This window comes from Pinus tabuliformis, chromosome 2_2 (assembly GCF_031772625.1).
Source record: "Pinus tabuliformis cultivar Carrire ecotype Pingquan chromosome 2_2, CPIR1, whole genome shotgun sequence".
In the NCBI taxonomy this organism is placed as follows: domain Eukaryota; kingdom Viridiplantae; phylum Streptophyta; class Pinopsida; order Pinales; family Pinaceae; genus Pinus; species Pinus tabuliformis.
This window is the reverse complement of record NC_142300.1, coordinates 900,991,707-901,004,237: the sequence shown is the minus strand read 5'-3', so window position 1 is coordinate 901,004,237 and position 12,531 is coordinate 900,991,707. Positions and strand designations below refer to the sequence as shown.

Below are 12,531 nucleotides of genomic sequence, written 5' to 3'. Positions count from 1 at the left end.
GGGGACCACTAAAGCAGCAGAGTTGGTTCAATCCTTGGATCTTCTGGCAATCACGCTGTAGGATGGAGCTTTGAGCATGGATGTAGAAGCTGAAAAGGATACTATCAATGCTTTGAGGAATGTTGGCCTGAACTTGACTGCACTCCCTAGTGAATTCCTTTACACACTGCAAGAAGGTATGATTATAGATATCAGGGACCGAGAGCAGTGTGCACTGAGCATGATCAGCGAGAAAAAATTCAACAACGAACATATATTTTTTGAGAGGATAGAAGCAATAGAAGCATGCAAGAAGGTTCATGAGAAGAATGATTGAACCACAACTATGGTAGTTGAAGCATGCAGAACTGTTCCAGAACTACACATCCCAGAAAAAGTGCTGGTGGAGGCCAATATTAGGATGTTGGCTACAGATGTGTGCGATGCAAGGACAAAGATGGCCAAGGTTCAATTTAAACTAAACCTTAAAATCACAGAGCTTGAGTTGAAGTCACAACCTTCAACTCCACTAGAGGTTAGAGAATGACGCGAGGAAATTGTAAAGGATGTAGTCACAATAGTAGATGTTGTGGTGGAAGATTGCACGACGCTCTTTGAGCAGTCTATGGAGGTCATCATGACTTTGTAGGAGGATCCTAACCTACAAAGGTTGAACATAGAGGCATGAGAATTTCAGTAGAAGTATGACGAAGCAAGAGCGATGGTGCACACCATTGCTATATTATAGTAATTGGCTAAGCTGCATGAGGAAAAACAATTGCTCAAGGAGGTGGAGGCAGCGTAATGGAAAGAGGCGGTCCTCAAGGCCAGATTGGGGCCTTGGCTAGACGAGGCCTATGCTATCTCTACCACCATTGAGGAGAAGTTGGCACACCTAAAGAGGACACAGTAGAAAGTAAAGGAAAACAACGCAGGACCAACAACTGAGCAGCTAGTGGAGCAGATCAAGGAGGAAACCATGCAGAGCACGACTGAAGTAGCAATGGAACAGGTCGAGTTGGGAGGTCTCTGTAGTAAGATATCCAATCCAGAAAAGTGATTCGGGGGTGAGTCACGGTATTTGTGTTGGGGGCCTGTTGGGAGATGGTCCCGTGCAGTCAATTTTGGGGCAAAAGCCCAAGTTTTGGGGTAGAAATCCCAAGTTTTTGTTATGTAAAGTGTAAAGTCTTTGCAAGTTGTGGTCGTAGATCACGTACATAGTAAGTTTCATAAAGGGACTTTCCCTTCCTTTATGTAAGTTGTGTTGGCTTGTATAGACCTACCCATGGTCCGCGGACTAAGGGATTATATAAAAAGGAGAGTCTTAGAGAGCCTAAGGAAGTTCATAGTTGATGATTAATGTAAAGGGTCATTAAGAAGTGAAGAGTGAAGATTCTTAGAGTAGAAGAGAGGCTTTGCAGTTGTGTGTGCAAAGGCCTAGAGTAGAGTCCGCACTTGAGTGCACGGACCCCTGCAGCTGAGTGTGCAGGGTAGTCTCGAGTCTGTAAGCAAAACTGAAGTATCAATAAAGAGATTATTCTGGAAATATCTGTGTTTTGTCCATTTACTTCTGTTATGAATGAATGCATTTATGTTATGATGAATAGTGGGTTTATGATTTAATATCGTATTGATGCGCGATTATACATAGTTTACATTGTTATATGAACACAAGTAATAATATTTGTTTACGCAAAGAATATATTAATGCATGTTAAAGATATTAGAAACTTAAGCCGATATGAATAATAACATAATTAGGAGTAATCACAGAGGCACATAAGTGGTTGATTCACCTATCTAAGGTTCGCAAAAGATAGTCGTAGACCTTCAGGAAGGTCTAGAGGATGGTAAGAGGGAGTTATATCGATAAGCCTTAATGGCTTATCGACATGCACGAAGGCAGGTTAAGGGCATAAAACGACATCACAATCATCTCTGGGTGCATAAACTTGGTTCCAACATCCCCCCATACTGCTTCGAGTGAGACTTCAGTCCACGTTCCGTGGATTGATGCCAAGAGGGCCAATATTGTAGGGATTTGTTTGGAAAACTTAACTCTGAACCTAGGTCAGGACCCACTAAGTCAACAACTTCTCATAAAAATATTGTCTAACAAACTTTCCTTAATAAAATCCTAATATTTTGGCATTTTTTATTACTATATTCGTGAAAGTAGATGAAATGAGTTTGTTTTTCATGCACATCAATAGAGCATATGAATATATGAAAGAGGTTCAATAGCTATTCAGCATGGTAAAATCACAATTATTCCCTTGTTCTATTGACCTAGGTGCACTGCCAATTGAGTAGCTGGTAGCATAGATAGATGGTTTTGCATCAACAATTACAGCATTTGGTTTTGCCATTAAACACTTTTTCCTGTGTATAACGATTGCAATTGATTCTTCAAGAACTAGGGTAAATAATATATACCTGACAGTAGTACATTAAATGTTGTATAGGTGAGGATATATGCTCCCTATTTAACATATTCTTCCTTTATTATGAAGTTCACGACTCTTAGAACTTCATTTGATTCTGGAAATAAATGATCCAGTCCTCTTTTTTTGAATATATGTGATTACTGGTAATTTCTCCATACATTATTCAATGGATTCGAGAGATTTGCATGAGATTGCTGGCAATTTATTTACAATTTATCAAATAGATTATTTGCAAGAGACTCAAGGAATGTTGCAAAGTCATAAAGAACACATACGTTGCAATAGGGCTTTTGTTCCCAATCTTGATGCAACAAAAATTGATACTGACAGTCAAATTATAGCTCAAGTAGTAGAAATTAAAGTTGCAATAGGGGTTCCATTTCCAATATTATTGTAACAAAAACTGAAACTGACAGTCAAATTATAGCTCAAGTAGTAGAAATTAAAGAATCTGTGCTGCCAGTTCAACAATAGTTGGATGATGCATGAGTTGAATGGAGGAAACTTTGGAATTCTACACTTAATCTTCACAGATTTGACCAGGAAATGGCCTTAGATCCAATAACCTAAGTGAATTTGTCTAGAGGAGAGTTAAATGAGCAAGAAGAGTAGGAATATGTACATCAGTTCAATGAATAAATAAAATCTGTGAGTTAGGAAGATGAACTAGTTAGTACAGTTTTGGAGGATGTTGCTAGTCCTTATACACAATGTTGATTTAAAGGTATCTATCAAGATATTGTACACAATAATGTATACTTTTTTTTATGTTTTAATAGAACTATAATATAATATAATCTCCACTTTAACATTTAGCTACAACATCTTCTAACACAGTTACTTATATATATATATATATATATATATATATATATATATATATATATATATATATATATATATATATAGATATAGATATAGATATATATATGAATATATAGATATAGATATATATATGAATATGAGATTGATGGAAAATTTGGTCGCTGGACATAATATATGAATTGAAATGGAATTATATCTCAATATACAGAAGCTTCTGCAATTTGTAATTACAAATGTTACTCTGTCTTCTAACTTGAATTTGTCATAGATTTTAGCTTCTGATAATGCCTACTTCAATGTATCTATTGGACAACAAACAAAATTTTGCTTTCAAATAATCTCCTAAAATTTACAGGTCAAATTGTCTCAGTGTTAAATCTCATGTATTGTTATAAACTTGAAAACGGTTCCATGATAAGTACCTCAAAAACGTCCATATATAAAATGATTAACTTGAAAAAGGTTGTGAAGTTTGCTCTTCCAATTGATAAAACTTTCAGTGTACCCAATTACTCGAGTTCAAAATATCTAAGGTTTATACCTCCAACTTAATTTGAGATTTACATCGGATAAGTTACGTTCAATCTTGCTAAATGATCACAATATACATCCATCCCTCATAATCCCAATGGAAAGGATATAAACATCGATCTTGGAACCATTTAAAGCTGTGTGGGTGTTTGGGATGGTCATCATGATAGAGTGGATATCATTCCCAATGATAAGGGCAATCAGATTACTCCTTCCATGGTTGCCTTCACAGAAAATGAACGCCTCATCGGACAGCCTGCCAAGAATCAAGTCGCTTTCAACCCTGCGAACACTGTTTTTGATGCCAAGAGGTTGATTGGCAGGAATTTCTCCGATTCCTTTGTCCAAGCTGATAAGAGCCTTTGGCCCTTTTCTATTGTTTGTGAATGCAATGATAAGCTCTTGATCCAAGGAACTTTTAAGGGAGAAGAGAAAACCTTTGTGGCCGACGAAATATCTTCAATGGTATTGCTTAATGTGAAATAAATCACCCAAGCATACCTGGGTATTCAAGTGTATAAAGTTATCATTACCGTTCCCACTTATTATAACAATTCACAGAGGCAAGCCAATAAGTACCGAAAGCAAATAATGAGGGAAATGAATATTCTCTGAAGGGTGAATTCTCCACAAATCGTGCATTGTTATGGCATATTAGATCGAGGAGGAGAGATCTCTTTTTCATTGGAGTACATGGATGGTGGTACCCTTGCACATGTTCTTCAAGCCCACAAGAAAATATGAGAACACTATTTGGTTGAGTTTGCCAAGCAGGTTCTCAAGGGCTTGCATTACCTGCACCAGAACAAAATTGTTCATTGTGATATAAAACCCTCCAATTCGTTGATCAACAAGAGAAGAGAAGTCAATATTTCTGATTTCAGTGTCAACACTGTGTTGGCTGACACTTTGGCCTAGTGAAATTCCTTCTTGGGCACTTGTGCTTATATGAGCCCTGAAAGGTTCGATCTTGATGGGTACGGTGGAAAGTATGATGGATGCTTTGCAGATATATGGAGTTTTGGATTATCTTTTCTGGAATGTGCATTTGGAAGGTTCCCTTGCTTGTCTCTGGGGCAAACACATGATTGGCCTACATTAATGGTGGCCATCTGTTTCGGCAACCCTCCATCAATGCCACTTGATGCATCACCATAGTTTTAGTGTTTTATGAGATGTTGCCTTCAAAAGGATGCATTACTTCTCCATATTGCACATCGGCTGCTTTCACATCCCTTTTTGAAGAAGTATGAACAAAAATCTTGTGACCTATCTCCCTCATGCAGTCTTTACACCTATAGAATTTCTAATTCCTTTCTATATTTTGAATATTGTACTTTAGGGCATTAATTGACTTGTAATGAATGTACACTCTCTTGGTCTCTAGAACTCTATTTTGTAAATCATTTTGCAATGCAACCGCATTCTTCTTTAGAGTACTTTGTCATCATGTTCGTTTTGTTTTTCCAGTGGTAAATTCAAATGTATTCCTTGGAAATCCTGTCATTTTCCCTTTCAAGTACTGCAATTATACCTCTGAAAACAAAAGGTTACTATGTAATTTCTAGCAGGATTTATGTCGCTAGAGGCTCTATGAGGAGAGATGCTTGCAGGGAAGCCATTGTTCATGCAGAGGAATATGTTGCTTACCTTGATTTATGGAGACTCATTGCAAATATGCCTAGAAGGAGATATGGCTACCTGGGTGCTATTGTGGATGGGATTTTTTATGTAATCAGAGGGCTTAAATTTGGTAAGAAGAATGGTTTCTCATTTCATCCTTATGCTTATGTGGGATCTATGGATTCCTATGGCCCCAAGACTAATACTTGGCTCAAGACCAAGGCCCTGCCAATGGGGGGTTGTGTGATTTCTTGTGCAAAGATGGGATCATATATTTATATGTTGTCAAGTCATGCAGTTGAATTTTCTTTCCGGGGATATGATACCAGGAATGATTTATGGAGTCGGATTAAGCATCCTCATATTCCATCTCCTTTAAGGATGGATAATGTGGTAAAATTATCTTTTGTTACAATGGGTACCTATGTTTATGTTTTGCAAGTTGGGGGTTGCATTGATGATTTTCTTATGACAAGCGGGATGTGTGCTAGAGGCCTGGAAGAAGGGTTGGTGTTGATCTATGTTACTAAGTTGCATGAATGGCTAGAGGACCTAATTTTCTGCTTGTTAAGAATGGAGTTGTCTATGCTACGGTGGAGTGTTAGTTGATTCCATAAAACAAGGTTCGTATTAACCATGGAACCTAATGCTTTCTCTTTAGTGCCAAGTTGAATATGATGATTTCTTCTATATTACCAGTTTGGAATTGTAACAAGATTCTCAGACATGAGCTCTTTGAAGGATGCCCATTCTATTCTCTGGGTTTCTTATGCATAATCTGAGTAATTTTCTCAATGAATCTGTAAGGAAATCTCCTCTGTGGCATTTTGATCTGATTTCACAAGGTTGGTTTTGTTTTTTCTTAGAACTAGTTCATAGGATAAGGACTTCCATCAAGCCTAAATGTTGTCACTATATTTCCATGGAATTTTCATTGATAAGCCTCCATGGTCGTGGATCTAATACACTTTCCATCGTTGCTTCTTCCTCTGCATTGTATTTATGTTCTTATAATTGTAACTTTTTCCATTGACATGGGTGAACTGCCTATTAAAAAAATAGCACAGATAAAGGGTTTTGCATCAACAATCACATATTTTGGTTTTGTCATTAAACACTTTTTGCTGTGTATAACGATTTCAATTGACTCTTCAAGAACTGGGGTAAATAATATACACCTCACAACAGCACATTAAATGTTGTATAGGTGAGGATATATGATCCCTATTTAACATATTCTTCCTTTATTATGAAGTTCATTGGATCTTGGAACTTCATTCGATTCTTGAAATAAACGGTCCACTTCTCTCGTTTTGTATATATGATATTACTGGTAATTTCTCCATAGGTTATTAAATGGATTCGAGGTATTTGCATGGGATTGCTAGAAATTTATTTACAGGTTATCAAATGGATTCGAGGTATTTGCAAGATACTCGAAGTATGCTACAAAGTTATAAAGAACACATACTTTGCAATAGGACTCATGTTCCATGTGGTTTCAACTAAGATTACAGTGACCAATGGCCTATATCTTGGCAATTTTTTTTTCTCTTTTCTTTTAAATTCCTACAAAATTACCTTATTTATTATATATAAGTTTGATTTTGGTATTATGTTTTCCCTTGAATATACCAGATAAGGATATTCATTGATTTACTAATACCAGTGGAAATTTGATAGTCGCCTACAGTTCCTTTATGAAATATTTTTGTAACTCATTATATTTTCACATTTGACTATGTAATATAGTTACTTGAATTTTGTGCAAAATGATGAGCAAAGGAAAAAAAATATGTCTCACCAGGCTCGAAATAACAAGACTCACCAGGCTCAATTAGATTTGTTTTAAGCATTGGGGGTTTTTGCAGTGCATTATATTAGATATCATTTTTTGAGATTCAACTGCGTTAAGTAAGTCATTCATCTATGACCATTTCCATGAGATGTAGTCGTAACTGACTAATTTCTCATGATTTTTGAATAGTCTAGCATTATATTAGATATGATTTTTTTGAATTCAACTGTGTTAGGTAAGTCATTCATCTATGACCATTTCCATGAGAGGTACTCGTAACTAACTAATTTCTCATGATTTTTTAATAGTCCACTTAACACTTATTGCATTGGGTAATGCTCACAGGGGTGAAGAAGTGGAATTGAAACTAGTGAAATAAATCACGTAGCCTCAATCATCACTTCTAGGGCTTGCACCCAGTAACTAGGACTTCCCAAGAGGTCACCCATCCCAGATCGGCTTTGGCTCAAGTACGCTTAACTATGGAGTTTTCCCCACAATCAAGCCCACTTAGCTTGCTACCCCATTTGCAAAACCTTAACAGGTATTGTGCCTCATGAGCCATTCATGTAGATTTCCCTTCACTCTTTCGAATTAAGTATTGGGGGTTTTTGGAGTGCATTATATTAGATATCATTTTTTGGGATTCAACCGCGTTAAGTAAGTCATTCATCTATGACCATTTCCATGAGAGGTAGTTGTAACTGACTAATTTCTCATGATTTTTGAATAGTCCACTTAGCACTCATTGCATCGGGTGATGCTCACAAGGGTGAAGAAGTGGGATTTAAACTAGTGAAATAAATCACATAGCATCAATCATCACTTCCGGCGCTTGCACCTGGTAACTAGGACTTCTAGAGAGGTCACCCATCCCAAATCACCTCTGGCTCAAGCGCGCTTAACTGTGGAGTTTTCCCCACATTCAAGCCCACTTAGCTTGCTACCCCATTTTCAAACTTTAGCAAGTATTGTGCCTCGTGAACCATCAAGTAGAGTTCCCTTCACTCTATTGAATTAAGTATTGAAGGTTTTCACAGTGCATTATATTAGATAATTCAAATGCGTTAAGTAAGTCATTCATCTATGACCATTTCCATGAGAGGTAGTTGTAGTTGACTAATTTCTCATGATTTTCGAATATTCCACTTAACATTCATTGCATCATGTGATGCTCACAGGGGTGAAGAAGTGGGATTGAAACTAGTGAAATAAATCACATAGCATCAATCATCACTTTCGGGGCTTGCACCCGATAACCAAGACTTCCTGAGTGGTCACCCATCCCAGATCGCCTCTGGCTCAAGCGTTCTTAACTGTGGATTTTTCCCCACAATCAAGCCCACTTAGCTTGCTAACCCATTTGCAAAACCTTAGCAAGTATTGTGCCTCATGAACCATTCAAGTAGAGTTCCCTTCACTCTTTTGAATTAATTATTGGGGGTTTTCACAATGCATTATATTAGATAATTCAACTTCTTTAAGTAAGTCTATTAGATTCCTATAGTGATAGGATTCATAATTTTGAATTGGCTAAGTTTGAGCCTTGTAATATTGTACATACCTTTGCTTTCTGCAAATGTTTTCAATATTAAAAATTTAAAAAATGTAAAAAGGGTATGTCCTAAAAGAAACATCAAAAGACAAAAAGAATAATGAAAGGTCAAAAAAATGAAAATATATGAACTCCAAAAACAAAAAGAGACCATGAAAGTGTGCAAGTATAAATGCCACTACTATTTACTTTTATGCATAATAATGGATGTGTGAAACTTGTCATACATGCCGCAACCCATGGTAGTCAAACTGTTTAACCTTGGCTATTTCATGCTTTCAATTTTATGTTTATACTTAGAGAATAAAATTTGACCAAACAGTTTAATCTTGGTAGATCATTAAATAGGTAGAGAAAATAAAAGGAGCTCATCAGTTTAATCTAAGCCCTTGGAGGATATAAGGTTAGAATTAGATATTTTACTTTTCAAAAGAAAAATGAATTATATGGGTCTGCTAGCATAAATGCACCCAAATAAAATGAAGAAAAAATGGTAGGGTAAGTAATGGGTAAGTAGAAGAAAGGTTGTTCAACTATAAATTTGATTGAATAAAAGCACATTTATCATACTTAATTATATGTTTCAATGTGCATGAGCATTTAAGAAGGCAAAAAAAATGGTTTACATGTTCAAATAAATAACTTCCCTTCATTCTTTTCACCCCTTTACTTACTAATTTCCCCTTCTACAAGTAAGTTCTAGTACTTAAAACCTTCAAATCATAAAGGCTCAGAGCATTTCTCTGACTTTTGGTGGGACAAACCCTCAGCTTAATGACTTATGAACATCAAGTGTTAGAATTCCCTACATACAATTCATTTCCATTCACTACCCTAATAAAACCCATTTTCCTAAGGATAAACTTCATTTACCTAGGAAAAGTAAAAAACCCCCATGTTAAATCCTATTTCACTCAAAAAACCCACAAAAGTGCTTTATCATAAGTATAAATGTATGTCAAGAAAGTACATCAATATTACATTATGCTTATTAGTATGTTCACTCCGCACATTCATTTCATATTAATTTTTAACTTAATTATATAATTCTTGATATACCTTTTCCTGTATTAATTAAATCCCATATATAAATATCCCAACCCTTAGTTTTTATATAAACTATGCAATTTAAACGATATCCTGACAAAACCTATAAATCCTGTCATTAAACCCCGCCCAATCATTTTAATCTATTATTAAAATCTAATTAATCCCAAACTGCCAAGGATTAAAGCCCCGTCCCCGAATCCCATGCACTTATCATCCACACACTTCCCTTCACTCAACTGTCGTCCGATCATCATCACTCTCATCCGACAATCCACAACCATATCGGTTGAGCCTGGCGGCTGAACTTTACCCACCCAATAAAGTGGTTTTCCCTGGCTCCCCGACTACTACGTGTCGATCGATGGAGTAGATTGGGTGACCCCTCCTAAATATCACTCCCTCCAAGAAAGCTGTGCGATCGTCTAGAAAACCGCCTTCCCGCTCAACCTAAAAAACCGCCTACTGTTCACTCATAAAATTACCCGCCAAAAATAACCATTGCTCAATAAAAAGCCTACAAAGCCCTATTTTTCCTTTTTTCGCTTATTTCATGTGTAAACCTCTGCAAACCACTGCAACTCCTACAAATGATGAATTCACCTATTGAACTCCAAATTCACTCCCAAAGAAGCTGCAGAGACCCCAATCAACCTCTTAGCCCATACCAGAGCCATTCAAACTTCTGCAGTTGCTGAGAACATCGAATTTGAAGCCAATTCACCCAATTCCGGGTATTTGAAGACGAATGTTCCAAACAACCCTTTCAATTTGAAAACATTCAATCTGTGAAGTGTTTTAATGAAGTAAAATTAATTGAAATTGCTTTAAATTTAAAATTCTGTGTTAGTGTCAGCCTTTCCAGCCTTCCTCCAGTGATCAAATGTGCTCTTACAAAGTGATTTCGAAGTGTCAAGGTCAAATTTTGTCATTTCAGTGAGTCTTCAAGCAAAATTTGGTCACTAGGCAATAGGTCTAGGGTTTGCTTTCACTCCTTCTAAAGTCGTCCAAATTTCAGTCTATGTCACTATTCAGCTGAGTCTATCCTCATTCAGAGGGTTTTTATCATCATGTCAAGTTCCATAGGGTCATTTTACAGCTTATCCATGCTTCAGTTGCGCCTAGGCAAGGTCATTTCCCTCTCCTAGGGTTTTGAAGGCAATTTCTCTTGGACGGTCAAATCATCGGAAAAACTTGTATCCTAATGTTCAGACACCTTCCCCTATCCTTAAAATACCTTATCAAACACTTCCCATCCCTTAGATCCACCAAATTCCTCATTTTTGCACAAACCCTAGTTTCTAGCTACAACCTGGCAATTTTCTAGGTTTGGCCTGTGTTTCGCCCTTTCGGACCCCTTCCCCTCACTCAATCTCCGCGATTCCACTTTTCCTTACTTCCTAACATCCCTCCATACTCCCCAAAATTTCCCCAAGAATTTAGAAGCCCCTTATCCCCTTCATTTCGCTTCATTTCGACAAAATTCCTTGTTTCACACATCGGGACAAGTCGCACTCAAATGATGTTCCAGAGCAATAAAAGATGAATTTTGGAAAACTGAGAGAGGTTTTTGTCTATAACATGCCAAAGAAGAAAAAAATCCTTCACTTGTTACACAGGTGTCATGGCTTGAGAGAAATGTCAAGAATTCTGTTGCCTCAGGAGAACCAAAGACACCTCTGCGGTGACCTTGGGAAAATCAAGCTTACTCCTAGCTTGGTTGGCCAAATGATTTTCTTGATGGGTAACATGATAACTAGACACAAATATCTTTCCAATGAGCTATCATTAGATCAATTTTGGGTTGAGGAAGGGATTCAAAAGTTGACTGCAACAACACTCTTCCTTGAGGCAGCCTCATTTGGCATGTTTTGACCAGTCTTGGGAGATATGATTTTTTATAGGTCAAATCAACACCAAATTGAAAAATTCTAGTTGGGTTGGAAAGTAGATTCAAAGACCTTTCCAACGAGCTATCCTTCACCCGATTATGACACCGGGAAGGCCTCCAAAAGCCTCCTGAAAAAGCGCACGACCCGTTGAAGGCGCGCGACCCATCAGGACACCTTTGCCAGTGCAAAAATTACACTGGCGCGACCCGTTGAGGGCGCGCGACCCGTTGGGGATTTCTCCACAGAAATTTGCCAGTGAGCTGCCAAGGAACCACAAGTTGCTAAATTTTTCAAGGTAGGCCCTCAATCATGAAAAATTATTGCTTGCTTCAGTTCAAAAAGATCATGATTGTATTTTTAAAGGTCTTCATTTGCAAGTAAAAGTCTCCATTGTGCTTTTGGGCTTGAAGTTGTCAAAATTGCTAGGGTTTATTATGTTGTTTTGAGGTATCCCTTTTCTTTCCTATTGTCCACCTCCCATTACATATTCCTTATCGTTTTATTTAAATTTCCCTTCCAAATTTGCTAAGAGCCTTAAACCCTACCCCTCTTCCTATATTCCTGAGACTAGACATGTCAGCTCTTCTCCATTGGTCACTTATCAGAGAGGCCAGAGGGCCTTATTTGCAGCAGCTCGGCGAGTACTTTCTCCACAGCATGTGGAAGGGGTCTCGCCTTCTTCATCAGCTCAACGAGTGTTATCTCCACATCAGGTGGAAGGGGCCTCGCTTCCTTCAGCAGCATAGGCAGCACAGAGGGGCAAGCAGCCTAAGATTGATGAGGGGCCATCAGGTGTTCCAGATATAGAGCTTGTTGATCTTGATGTCAGTTCTC

At 37.5% G+C, this 12,531-nt stretch overlaps 1 pseudogene; it reads left to right on the top strand.

Moving 5' to 3' along the window:
* The first annotated feature begins 325 nt into the window (after positions 1-325).
* Positions 326-5,083, top strand: LOC149195919 (mitogen-activated protein kinase kinase 9-like; annotated as a pseudogene).
* The last annotated feature ends 7,448 nt before the right edge of the window (positions 5,084-12,531 follow it).